Here is a 13,543-nt window from a genome sequence, read left to right on the forward strand (position 1 = left end):
GTCTAGTTTGATGAGATTTAATGAGTTTATGCATTAGGGCAAGCAAACAGTGTTAGAATATCATCAGCCCTCCCGCTAGCCCACCATTGATCATTCTGTTTCGACAGTTTGTCTGTTCTAGTAATTTTATACAAACAAAATCAAACAATGCATTGTGTCTCCTGTCTGGCCATTTCATTTAGCATGATATTTTTTGAGATTTCATTCATATTGGTTCATTCCTTATTGTTGCTGAGTATTGTTCCCTGGTGTGGATTTACCATTTTCTTTATTCTTGTATTAGTTGTTCAATATTTATGTGGGTTGTTTCCAGCTTTTTTGGCTCCCATGAGTAATACTGTTATTAACACTTCTGTGTCTGTTGTTTGCAGTGTATTTCTCTTTGGTACTTAGAATTGCTAGGCCATATGCTGTGTGGCTTCCCTGGTGGCTCAGTGGTCAAGAACCTGCTTGCAAGGCAGGAGCCACAGGAGATACAGGTTTGATCCCTGGGTCAGGAGGATAACACGGAGGAGGCTATGGCAACCCACTCCAGTATTCTTCCTGGGAAATCCCATGGACAGAGGAACCTGGCAGGCTACATCCCATAGGGTTGCAAAGAGTTGGACACGACTAAAGTGAATGAGCACAATGGTGTGTGGCTAACTTAAAAACAAATTTTTTTCCAAAATAGCTGTACCATTTTACATTCTCATCAGCAATGTATGAAAGATCCAGTTGCTCCTCATTCTTGTCAAAATTTAATGTTGTCAGTGATCTTTATTTTAGCCAGTGTGTAGTGGCTTTTCACTGTGGTTTTAATTTGTATTTCTCTACAAATTGTGGTGTTGAACAAATTTTCACGTACTTATTTGCCATTTGTATGTCTTCTTTAGTAAAGTGTCTATCAGTAGGTTTCCCATTTTAAAATTGGGTTGTCTGTCTTTTTACTATTGAGTTTTAAGAGATCTTTATATATTCTAGATACAGATTTTTTTTAATCAGATACATGTTTTGCAATATTTTCTCTCAGACTCTGATTTGTCTTTTGAAGAGTAAAAATGTTTAATTTTGATGAACTGCATTTATCATTTTTATATTTTATTGTGTTTTGGTTTTTGTATCATATCTAAGAAATCTTGGTCTACTCCAAAGTCACAAGATTTTCTTCCATGTTTACTTTATGAAGTTGTATCATTTTAGAGTTTACCTTTGGTTTAGGTCTATGGCATCCTAGAAACTGATCTAGAATTTCATCTAGCTCCATTTTAATTAATTTTTGTATGTAGTATAAGGCAATGACTGAGGTTAATTTTCTTTCCATATGGACACCCAGTTTTCCTGGAACCATTTATCTTCTCCTCCATTGATTTATCTTAGCACCTTTGTCAAAAACAAATTTATGAATAGTAGTATGATGATAAATGTTTAACAACTAACTCCCTGGGGAAAAGAAAGGGCTTAATTTGTAGTATTGGCCAATTTCCTAGTATGAATACATTCACATAGCTAATGTCAAGCTACCAAAAATTTAACAATCAGGTCACCAAATGTCTGAAAATTGGATTATCAGCTCTGTGAGTTAAGATAGGTCAACTTCAACACACTACTGTATACAAGGATCAATTTCTGAACTCTCTATTTTGTTCATGGATCTATGTGTCCATCTTTATGCCAGAAGCACACTTGATTACTGTTGCTTCATACTAAGTTTTAAAATAAGGAAATAGCAATACTCACTTTGTTTCTCTTTCTCAAAAATTTATATAAATTCTAGGTCTCCAGTATTTCTATATCAATTTTAAAATCAGATTGTCATTTTCCACAAAAAGTCTTGCTGGGATCTTAATAAGATTTGCCTTGAATTTTTAATTTCTAGAATGCCATCTTAGCCATATTGAATCTTCCAATTTAAGAGCATTGTGAAAAAAAAAAAAAAAAGAATGTTGTGTAGGTCTCTCGGCAATATTATGTAGTGTTCAGCGTATTGCACTTCTTTTGTTGAATTTGTTCCAGAGTATTTTATTCTTTCTGATGCTGCTGCGGATGGAGTTTTAAATTTTTTATTTTCTTATGTCTGTGACTAGTCTGTAGGAAGGTAGTTAATTTTTGTATATTGAGTGTGTATCCAGTAACCCTGCTACACTCATTCATTTGTTCTGGAACTTTTTGTGGTTTCCTGGGGATTTTCTAAATGCAAGTTAATTTATGTGCAAATAGTGATAGTTTTACTTCTTTTCTAATCTGTATGCCTTTAATTTCTTTATCTTTTTTGTTATTCTGGCTATTGACTCCACTGTAATGTTGAATAAAAATAATGGCAGTGGACAACCTTATCTTACTCTAGATCTTAGGGGGAAAGCATTAAGTCTTTCACCATTGAGTATGATGGTAGTTGTAGTGTGTCTGTAGATGTCCTTTATTAGGCTGAGGAAATTTCCTTCTAGTCCTAGTTTACAGAGTTTTTTAATCATGAAAAGGTGTTAGATTTTGTCTAGTGTTTTCTCTGTATCTGTTAAAAATGATCATATGATTTCTGTTCTTTATTCTATGAAAATGCGTATTACATAATTTTTTTCTGTATGTTAAACCAAACTTGCATTCCTGGGGTAAATCTCGCTTGTTAATGCTGCTTTAACTTTTTTTTTATATATTACTGGGTTTGATTTGATAATCTTTTGTTAATGTTTTAATATCTATATTCAAGAGTAATGTTAGCCTGTAGTTTTCTTATAATGTGTTTCACTGGGTTGGTATCAGGGTAATACCTGATTTCACCCATCTTAAAATGAGTTGGGAAGTGTTCTCTCTTCCTCTATTTTTAAAAATGATTGTTAGGATGGGTATTTATTTTTTCCTTAATGTTTGATAGAATTCAGCAATGTGAATTTTAATTCTAATGTTTGATAGAACAATCATCAGGCATTTGGATTTTCTTTGTGGAAAGATTTAAAATTACCAATTCAGTTTCTTTACTTGAAATACATTTATTTAGATTTACTATTTCTTTTTGAGTCAGTTTTTGTGATTTGCATCTTTCTCAGAACTTGTCCATTCCATCTATATTGTCAAGTTTATTGACATAAAGTTGTCCTTAGTATTTCCTTATAATGGAGCTATACTTTAAAGAGTAAATAGCATAGATCTCAAAAAGTCATAAAATGATATCTTCAGCATCAGCTTTATTTATTTAAAAAGATTTACAAATCCCTACTATACACAGAACAAAGAATGAGGAAACATATTTATTAGGCACTTCAGTAGGTATATTGTACAATGTGTATCAACTACTTTTTATAGATCATCTCATGGGAATGTTCTCCCAGAATTCTAGGTTTACCCAGAAGGAGGCAGCACTCTTTGCCCCGCTTTGGGTCAACTCTAAGCATTCCCATTTCCTGTCTTAGGAACCATCTTTCTGCTAGGAATAGACATGGGTCCTTGGGGACACAACCATCCAGAAGAGAGCAGCCTCAACCAGACAACTGTGATCTTGCAGCTCAACTAACCCTGCATTTCTGCAACCAATGAATCAGGATAATAATGCAAACATGGGAGTGAGGGATCGAGGAGGGAGTTAACTGTGATTTTCTCACAGCTTCTCATCTAGATCTTATTCTGTTTTGCATGAGGCGTATTTGTGTGTGTACTTACCTTCACCACCAAGCTTTCTCACTCTGCCAACTGTAAGTTTCTAATTTTGCACCCTTTTTCTTCCCTACAGTTCCTAGCATAGATACTGCAATCTGAATTTGTATAGAAACAGATGTTTGACTCCTAGTTTGAGCAGTTTTCACTTTTATCTATCTGTATTCTAAATTATGGGCTTCCCTGGTAGCTCAGCGGTAAGGAATCCGCCTGCCAATGCAGGAGACGCGGGCTTGATCCCTGGGTTGGGCAGATCCCCTGGAGAAGGAAATGGCAACCCATTCTAGTATTCTTGCCTGGGAAATTTCCGTGGGGAGAGAAGACTGGCAGTCTACAGTCCATGGGATTGCAAGAGAGTCAGACAGGACTTAGCGACTGAACAACTCGTGAATATACAGTTCATGCACGTGTCTTTCTCTATGTGAGGCACTGTTTCCCAGGTGCACAGGGGCCCGTGAGCCCCACTCAGCCCATGACAGACCGAGATGGCAGTGACCTGCAGAATGAGCCGTTTACCTATCGAGGGGATGCACGTCCCGACACTTGTCTTTGCCAACTGATGTCCATGACAGATATTTCCATGTAAGAGAAAGGAGGCTTCTTTTCCTTTCATTCTTTGTTCACATTAGATTAGCTTCCAACTTTACATACTGACAATTTATTTTTTGCCCAGTGTGTGCTTTCCTTGCTTTAGAAAGCCATCGTACACAGTGTTGCACATGCATACCAGATCTTAATGGGTAAGAAGAGCAATCTTAAATGATTAGAATGTTGGCACTCTCCATAAGAGTCCCTTTTCTTCCTTTCACACAAAAGAAACGGAAAGAGGCATGAAGCACATATACCTGCATAGATCATGACACTCCTCTCTTGACCCAGACATCTCTGACTGGAAGAAGCGACCATCCACTCCCCTCTGGAAGAAGAGAACTTCTAAGCCTCCTGCCACCCTCTAGGCTCAGGGATGTTCATTTCTTTTTATCTACAAATCCTGCGTCCTTTAACCAACTCCTGACAATAGCTTGGCAACCGACATCACTCTCTGCCTCTGTCAGAGTTCAAGAAGGAGCCCGCTTCCCTTCTAGAACACTTTAATATAACAAGCGTAGCCGTGATTTTTGAACGAAGACAGTGTTTCCATGACAACACAAATCACTGATGCGCATCCACAAGAAGATTTTAAACCATTAAGATTGTAAAGTGTGGTTTTCTTTCCTCATAAAGCAGTCGAGGAATGTTGTTGAGAATTCCGTTGTCAAGAGAATGGAGAAAGAATTCTCTTTCCCAAGGACTTAGGACACATAATAAATAAATCTGAGCTTATGGGCAGAGAAGTAGAATTTATATTTGGCTGTAGTTGGCAATAATCTATTATTCTGCCTTCACTTCTGCTAAGAAGTGGTTTATACCGATCAATGCATGTAGATATTCTTCACAGCTATAAAACTGTCCGTCTGTGATTCTCTTCCATTGTTTCTTGTAAACGTCAGGCTTTTCCACATGAGAAACGAAGGGCTAGCCTCTATTCTCTTCTTGTACAATGTCTCCGCAAGGCCAAATCCTCCCTGCATTCCCCAGACGCCTTCCCTCCCCTCCCTTCCTCATTTGGGACCTGGCTTCATCAATCACCCAGCTCCCACCTGTCTTCCATCTCTCCCTCTGTAATTGCTCTTTCAATATCTCCCCTTGAATCACTGCAGGAAAATGTGCTTAAGTGGGACAAGGCCTTAAGAAGTGAACATCTGCTTATAGTGGACCCTCAGTATTGGAGATTCAATTAATCAGGCATTCGTTGAATGCCACTTTGTTTGAGTTTAACATGAAATGCATTCAGAACGAATCATTTGAAACAAAACGAAATCGCCACTGGGAGCTTCTGTCCACATTTTGTGCATTTCGGGCACTGGAACGTTGACTGCAGTGGTCAGAAGAAAACAATAGCCTTGACGGATGTTTGATGTCTGTGTAATTGTTTAGACCTCCCCACTGACTGCAAGGTCAGTGAGGCAGAAGCAGCATCTGGCTTTCACACTGTGTTTCCAGCTCCGTGACTGGAATGGAGAAGACGTGCCATCATTTTTCTTGAACACGTGACTGTGTAATGAAAACCAAATACATTAATATATAATTATCCACCATAGATTTGGTAATGCTGATGTTCAGGCCTTCTACAACTAATGCATTCTCACATAAACCCTCATCAATCCTGTGAAACAGGCCCTGTCCAAGGGTTTCCAGATGAGCTCACTAAGCTGCAGAGCAGATGAGAGACTGATGGAGCGTGCCGAGATGGCACCCCAGTTTATTTAATTCTAGAGCCTGCGCTCTTGCCACGGAACCACCACCTCTGTTCTCCTCTGGTTTCTGTGCTTGTTCCCACCTCCCTGACCTCCCTGCCTGTGCTTCCCTGAGCCCTGCGTGTGCTGTGTGCACTGAGGCATCATTTTCTCCCGCGAGTGCCTGAGTTTCTTTGTTTCTGCTTGTGACCATGCCCCGAGGCACGTTATTTCTTAACCAACTTTGCTGCATTGGAGGCTTTCCTACCTCTAGTGAAGGCTGCAAAATGTTCTCCTTCAGGTTCTTACAACCCAAGCAATGCAGGAACCCTGGGTTTGATCCCTGGGTTGGGAAGATCCCCTGGAGAAGGGACTGGCAACCCACTCCAGTACTCTTGCCTGGAGAATTCCATGGACAGAGGAGTCTACAGTCCATAGGGTCACCAAGAGTTGGACATGACTGAACGACTGATACTAACACTGATACTAACTAGGAGCGTGGAGGAATTTGTGGACATCCTGTGAGAAGTGGTATAGAGGCCATGAGCTGCTTGTGTAGCAACTTTATCTCCCCTCCCTAGCGGGGGCAACCCAGGGACTTCGTGTTCAGCTGTTCACAGGGGTGAGATGGGGGTGGCATTCTGAATCCCTTTCCAGGGCACAGTGAGGGTTACACACAGATGGAGAGACAGTCCTGACGTTCAGCAGAGGCACAGTCTGGGAGGGAAGGAAGATGTCTCCACAGGGAGCCTAGGACAAGCTGGAGCACAGTGAGCGCTACCAAGAGGTGAAGGTCAGAGGAGGCAGGCTGGATTCGGCAGTGAACCTGGGAACTCCCTAGAGGGGAGCACACTGGAGCCTGGCACGGAAGGTCACGCAGTGCTTCAGCGACTGGAGGTGTGGAGGGAATAGTGTGCCAGGAAGGGGAACAGCATGGCAGAAGAGCACAGTCTGTGTCTGGGGATATGGGGCCATGGCGTCCTCCCAGGCACAGGGTCCCTATGAGGACTGCATAGGACAGCGCAGTCTAAGGGCATTACAAGGTGCCTGGCATGCAGAAAGCGCTCACTCAGTGATGGAGCAGATGAAGATAAAGGAAGCTGGAAGGGTCACCTCAGGCCACATCATAGGGCCCTGCATATCCTCCTGAGAAATCATGACGTGTGGCAATCAGAAGGGCCCTCAGCTGGGAACTTGGTCCTTCAGGACCCTGGGGACAGCTAAGGTGTTTCCAGAGGGGAGCAGTGTGCCCACAGCTGAGCTGGAGTCAGATTTACCCTGCAGCGTGTCTCATGTGGGTCAGAATGAGGAGACAGGGACCAGGATTCTGATGCTAGGTCCAGGGAGAGAGAAGAGGTGCTGAGGGCCCAGGTGAGGTGGGCAGAGGGGCTGGACAGGAGAAGGTGAAGGTAGGGTGTCTGGTGACCTCTTTAAAAACTTCACCTGGTTCAGTTCAGTTCAGTTCAGTCGCTCAGTCGTGTCCAACTCTTTGTGACCCCATGAATCGCAGCATGCCAGGCCTCCCTGTCCATCACCAACTCCCAGAGTTCACTCAGACTCACATCCATCGAGTCAGTGATGCCATCCAGCCATCTCATCGTTAGCACGATCTAAAAGCCCTGCTTCAGCAGCCACTCTGGACATGACCGGGCTGGGATTTAAAGGTCATGAGGGAGCAGGTCAGGAAAATCTTGTCCACTGAGTCCCCGTGAGACAGCACGCATCCCTGGCTAGAGCCTGAGGACCAGCCCAGGCTTTCTCCACAGAGTTTCCTAGCACATGGAGCCGTCAGCAGAGTCCTTTAAGGAGTCCTTAAGCCCAGATCTGAACACAGAAGTGGAGCCACTTCTCTGTGCAGCTGACCCACCATAGAGAGACATCACAGTCCCAAACCCTCTCTGCCCCTTCAGGGATTATTAGCACATCAGTCATGCACTGACCCTCCCGTAATGGGGTCCATCTGGGGGTCTGCTATGGCAGGCACAGGGGGCCCTTGGCAACGCGGTTGGATCATCCTGTCCCCGTGACTTCCTTAATCCTGATACAGGAAACACTGTGGATGAGGAACAACTCCAGGAGGCCAGGGCAGCAGCCTGCAGATGCGGGGGGGACACCCTCCAAGTTTACCCAGAGCCTTGCTGCAGTGCGCACCAGATGGCCTGAAGAGCAGTGCTTTCTTGTGTTTACTGCCAGGAGCTAGAAGTGGGTTACACACCCATCCCCAAGTGCAGGGAAGCAGACACAAGAAGGCCTTTGAGTCAGGCAGACTGCGGTCCAGTAACTGCCTCACCGCATACCAGCTTCTACTGACTTGGCGTCCCTTCCCTTTGCTGTGTGCTCAGTTCCTCATATTCGGCACGGGGTGAATAACAGTGACCGCTCAGGGTGTTCACAAGCTAAAGCAGGATTAGATGCTTAAAGGGCTCAGCCTTTTAACAAGTAGGTGTTGGGCAAGTGTTTGTTAAGCCTTCTTCTCCTTACCTGCCTTGAGTCTCGGCTGCTCCCGCTGCCCCCAGTCAGCCCCTTTCCTATCAGGGCACTCAGTGGGGTGCTGGGCACCTCCCATCCATCTAGGGAGGATGGAGTCTATGCAAGCTGGGTGACTTCACATGTTCACCCTAGGAAGGGAAACTTCCCAACAAGGACTTAAGACCTGCAGTTCATGGGTTTTAGGGGAGGTGGTTTAAGCAATAATCTGCCTGTAATGCAGGAGACCCAGGTTCAATCCCTGGGTTGGGAAGATCCCCTGGAGAAGGAAATGGCAACCTACTCCAGTATTCTTGCCTGGGAAATCCCACGGACAGAGGATCCTGGCAGGATACGATCCATGGGATCACAAAGTCAGACACAACCGAGCAACTAACGCTTTAAGTAATAATAGAAGCCCTGCATATAAGCGGCCTGCACAAGTCTCTGCAGTAGAACAGAACACTTGATTTTCTTTGATCCTCCAAATACTTCTTGGATGTTTTGCTGTGCTTTGCAGGGCAGCAGGGAAACACAGGTAACAGAGCTTGGTACCTGGTACAAAGGGCCTCTGGCGAGGGCAGGAGCCACGCTGGTGAGGCCGTCATCATTTCAGCATGATGGACACTAGTCTCCAATCGAAGTCTCCGATGTTCTCTTGTCTCCAAGGAGCAAGCACTGCCCCATTTGGGTGGACAGGAGGGGCTCAGAGGAGGGCCAGGAGCTGACCAGAAAGGAACTCCACTAACAGCTGTTTCTAGTAAATGCCTACTGAATGCCAAACCCTTCAGTCTTAACGAAGAATATAGGAAAGACATGGCGTATGGCTCTAAATGATGGCCCAGGGTGAGGGAAGGGCCCTGGCAGGGAGGTGGGGACTGGGGTCCCCATGCAGCCAGGCCGCTAACCTGCAGTCTGCCACAGGAAAAGGTAAAGAATATGGCTCTACAGCCATGCAAATGGGACTGGACTTGAAGGAGAGTTCTGTTCTGAGTTTTCTCTTAAGTATCTTATCTCCCAAGAGAGACAAATAGAATCATGAAAGAATTAAAGCCTCATGAGAGTCAGACAGTACAGTAGAGGGCCCAGGAGCCAAGAACTGGGAGACTTTGGACTGAGAAATCCAGGAGGGGTTCCTGGAAGAGGAGAGCCCTGAACTGGGCCTTGAAGAATAAAACTGGGACAGTCCACAAGGAGGGGATACTGTCAGTGCAGGAATAGGAACCGTGAGTCAGCTCACTCAGCAGTGTTCAGTGGCTCCCCAGGCCTCGAACAAGCATCCTGATGTGGCATTCCAGGCTCTGGAGCCTGCTCCCAGCTCCTGCCCACCCAATCACCTTGCCGTCCCTCCAAGAGCCCCAGCCGCCCACTCCCTGAGTGCGTCACCTGCCCTCTGAACCTGTCCCACACACCTCACTGCTGCCCGATTCCCCCCACCCACATCTCCATCCGCATCTTTCAGTGCCCCTTCCCCACCTGACCCCTTAGAACAGAGCATCTTTTCCCCTCTCTCCTTCTGGACTCTGTCCCATTTGCTTCATTCTGGTTTTTCTTGGGATCCCACTGGACAAACCCTGACTCACTAACTGTAGAGACGTCTACCTTGGCTTCCTCCTCTCTGTGGGCCGCGTGCCATGTCATGGCTGGAGTCTGGCAAATGCCAAACGAATGAGTGAATGAACACGCGGGAATCTAGCTGCACAGAAAGGGGAATCGATGTTGACAGGCGACCATGAAACTCACGGCCAGAGACACTAGATGTGACTGACCTGGGAGTGTGGCCCACACTGCTCTGGGTGGAGCATCTGAGGGCCAGAGGAGCACAGGTATTCTCTGTCCAGTCTGCATCATATAAAGCCTCCAGGGCGTTGCAGACAGCACGCCCAACCCTACCCAGGCAGGGGCCTCGGGCACACTGCAGCTCCAGCACATTCTCCAAGTGCAGTGGGAAGGAGGTGGGCTGTGGGGCCCAACTGACCAGGGCTGAGAATCAGCTCTGCTGTTTGCCAGCTGTGTGGCCTTATGCAAGCCACTTAACCTCTCTGAGCCTTGGTGACCCTCTTTCATAAAAGGAAAAATAATACTACCTCCTTTCAAAGTCATTGTAAGGATTATAGAAAATATACAAAAACAATCTTCCAGCTTATAAGAGGTAACAAATGAATGGTACATAATTCTTTTTTTATGACATATGATTAGTTGTTCCATGTGGCTGGGGAAGGCTTTGTGGAGCGTTCAAAGAAAGTTCTAGGTAATAAAATTTGGGTTTAAACCTAACAGCCTGTCATAACTGTGGTGAACTTATTATGAGACTCATTAACACATCTCACATAGAGATGATGCACCAAAGTTGTTCAAGACCAGTTTTACTGAGCTGTCCGCTCAAGGACACGTCCCATTGATAATGCTCACAGTGAGACCTTTGCCAGCCACGGCAGAGAGAAAGCTGTGAAGCCCGGCCTAGGAGAGATGACCCAGAAACAGTGCTTAGGGTCGGTGTATACCTACCTCAGCCCTCATTCTGTAGCAAGCAGGCAGAGGTGGGAGCAGAGAACCCAGGTTTCTGCCATCATATTTCGGGAGCCAGGTTCTTATTGCTTTGGCTACTGGGAGACCTGGGCCAAGTATCAGGGCTTTGGAACTGAGGGTGGAAGGAAGGAGGGAGGGCCTGGCATCTCAGGCAGGTGATAGTGATCAGAGACCCAGCTACAACCCGAGCCAGAGCTGGGCCTGTTGTGGAGGCAGAATGGCTCAGAAGTCAGGTTGTGGTAATGTGTTGAGTCTACAGAGGTGTAGGGAAGAGGAGTGGAGAAGGAAATGGCAACCCGCTCCAGTATTCTTGCCTGGAGAATCCCAGGGACTGGGGGAGCCTGGTGGGCTGCCGTCTATGGGGTCGCACAAAGTTGGACACGACTGAAGCGACTTAGCAGCAGTAGCAGCAGCAGGGAAGAGGAGAGAATCAAAAAGCTCTCTAGAAGCTAAGTAGGTGTTGTCGTTAACAGAATCAGGAGGGTCTCAACCCTCCTCCTAAATCCCCTCTCTTCCAAGGTTCCCTGGCTTATAGGTAATATCCCTTCACCCCATCCCACAAACCCCCAAATCTCTCTCTGAGCCTGGCCTCCCCCAGCTCAACGGAGTTCAAGTCCTGCCCATCCCCTCGGCGCTGTGTTCCGAGCCTACCCCCCACCTTCCCAATTCAGGCCTCTGCTTTCCTCCCAGCTCCCTGCACAGCCCTCTTGGCCTCCAGCCCCACCCCTCCACTCTGTCCCCATTCACACCGCTTCCAAAGTTCTCTTCCCCAAAAGGAATCTGGCCACATTCACCTTGAACTCGTTCGGCATCTCCCTGTTACAGTCCAGACCATCCCCTCGGCCAGACTGGCAGGAACTTCATGACCTACCCAGCCTCTCATGTCCCCACCAGGTTTCAGCCCTGTCACCTCAGCTTCCCACGCATCCCCCTGGGGGGCTGCGCCTCTTTGTGTGCTCCTCATCCTACCTGGAACCCACCCCTTCTCTCGGTCAGCTCCCACCAACCTCTGTGATGCCCTCCAGAACCTGTCCTTCAATTCCCAACCTGGCCCAGGAGCTCCTCCCCTGTGCTCCCAGACCCTTCTCCTACACAAAGCCTCCCTTATTGTCCTCCCATCCCTCCCACTCCCACGCCTTGAGCTCAGCATCCTAAGCAGAGCTAAGCACTCAGTACATGTTTAATGAATGAATGAATGAATGGTGGGTGAGTGAGTGAGAAGGAGCAGCGAGGGAATCCAAGAAGAAAAGACGACTTGGCAGGGGAGACAGAATGATTTGCTTCGAGGGACGCTGAGTTTGAGTTCGTGGGGGCATCTAGGTGGAGGTCCCAGCTGCACTGGAAAGGTGAGCCTGAAGCTTGGGGAAGTTCTCTTAAGAAACTGTAGTCTCTCTGTTCACACGTGAGCCTGTGCCCCTCGGGAGCTCAAATGACCAGCTCAGTGTTGCCAAACCAGCTGTATCAACTCAGAGAGCCTCAGAGCCTGAAGGACACTCTAAAGAAATCATCTGGTCAGCCTTTTTTTTCAGACAAATGAGGAAACTAAGACTCAGGGAGGGGAGAAACCTGCTCAGCAGCTACCTAGAGGTAGAGTGAGGGATAGAATTCGTGTATCTCCATCACAGTCCGAGCACTCTCTCTACTGTCCCCTGGGGCCTCTTGTTGGTGGCACTCATGTCTGAGCCCCGAAGGAGGGAGTTACCATGAGGATGAGAGAGGGCACTGGAGAACCTAACTCGACAGATAGTCGTACACTGGCTCTTCCTCTCCCCCAGCTTCTCACAGCCCCAGATGAAGGGAAACCTGATAAAAACCTCAGAGCCACAGAGCTTAGGCATGCGATGTCTTGCACTCAACAAACAGGACAGACCCGGTGGTCTCCATCAGCAGTGATATTAATTTCACCCTGATTTGAACATTGTCACCATCTCCTCTCCAGTCCTGTAACAGATCAGAAACCAGGAGAGAGAGTGCTATGAGCAAGCAGCCTGACACACTGACCGTAAAAAGCAGCAGATGGGGATCACTGGGGGTAAGAACCAACAGCCATTTACACCAGCCCCACCAAGACTCTCCTGTACATCATATATCCCAACACAAGTCCTCATGGTGACATCCAGTTGTGCTCAGTACATTTCGCTTATGATCTGCAGGCATTTAGACATTTCATAAGGATTTTCATCTAAAGTGATTGAGATTGTTCGGTTTCAGACAGCACACAAAAATCAAGCCCTCTGCTATCACAGGGAGGAATAAACTTTAAGGATTCAGGTTTACAAAATGTCTTCATCACAACAAAGGAAGGAACAGAACTGGCATTTTTTGTTTGGCCACAACCTACTGGGTACACCGTCCATGTAACAGTCACAACTCTCTCACCTCACACATAGCAGCATTGGGTCATATGTGCTGAACTCATAAGTGACTGAAGATTGAGTCTTCAGCCTCATTTTCAGTTCAGTTCAGTCACTCAGTCATGTCGAACTCTTTGCCACCCCATGGACTGCAGCACACCAGGCTTCCCTGCCCATTACCAACTCCTGGAGCTTGCTCAAACTCATGTCCATCAAGTCTGGACACCGTCCAACCCTCTCATCCTCTGTCATCCCCTTCTCCTCCTGCCTTCAATCTTTCCCAGCATCAGG

General features: G+C 46.3%; 1 protein-coding gene across 1 annotated transcript in view; it reads left to right on the forward strand.

The window, feature by feature from the left end:
• Positions 1–13,543, forward strand: part of MAP6 (microtubule associated protein 6) — an 81,225-nt gene that overhangs the window by 45,100 nt on the left and 22,582 nt on the right. The window lies entirely within an intron of this gene.

The sequence above is a fragment of the Capra hircus genome, chromosome 15 (assembly GCF_001704415.2).
Source record: "Capra hircus breed San Clemente chromosome 15, ASM170441v1, whole genome shotgun sequence".
NCBI classification, from domain to species: domain Eukaryota; kingdom Metazoa; phylum Chordata; class Mammalia; order Artiodactyla; family Bovidae; genus Capra; species Capra hircus.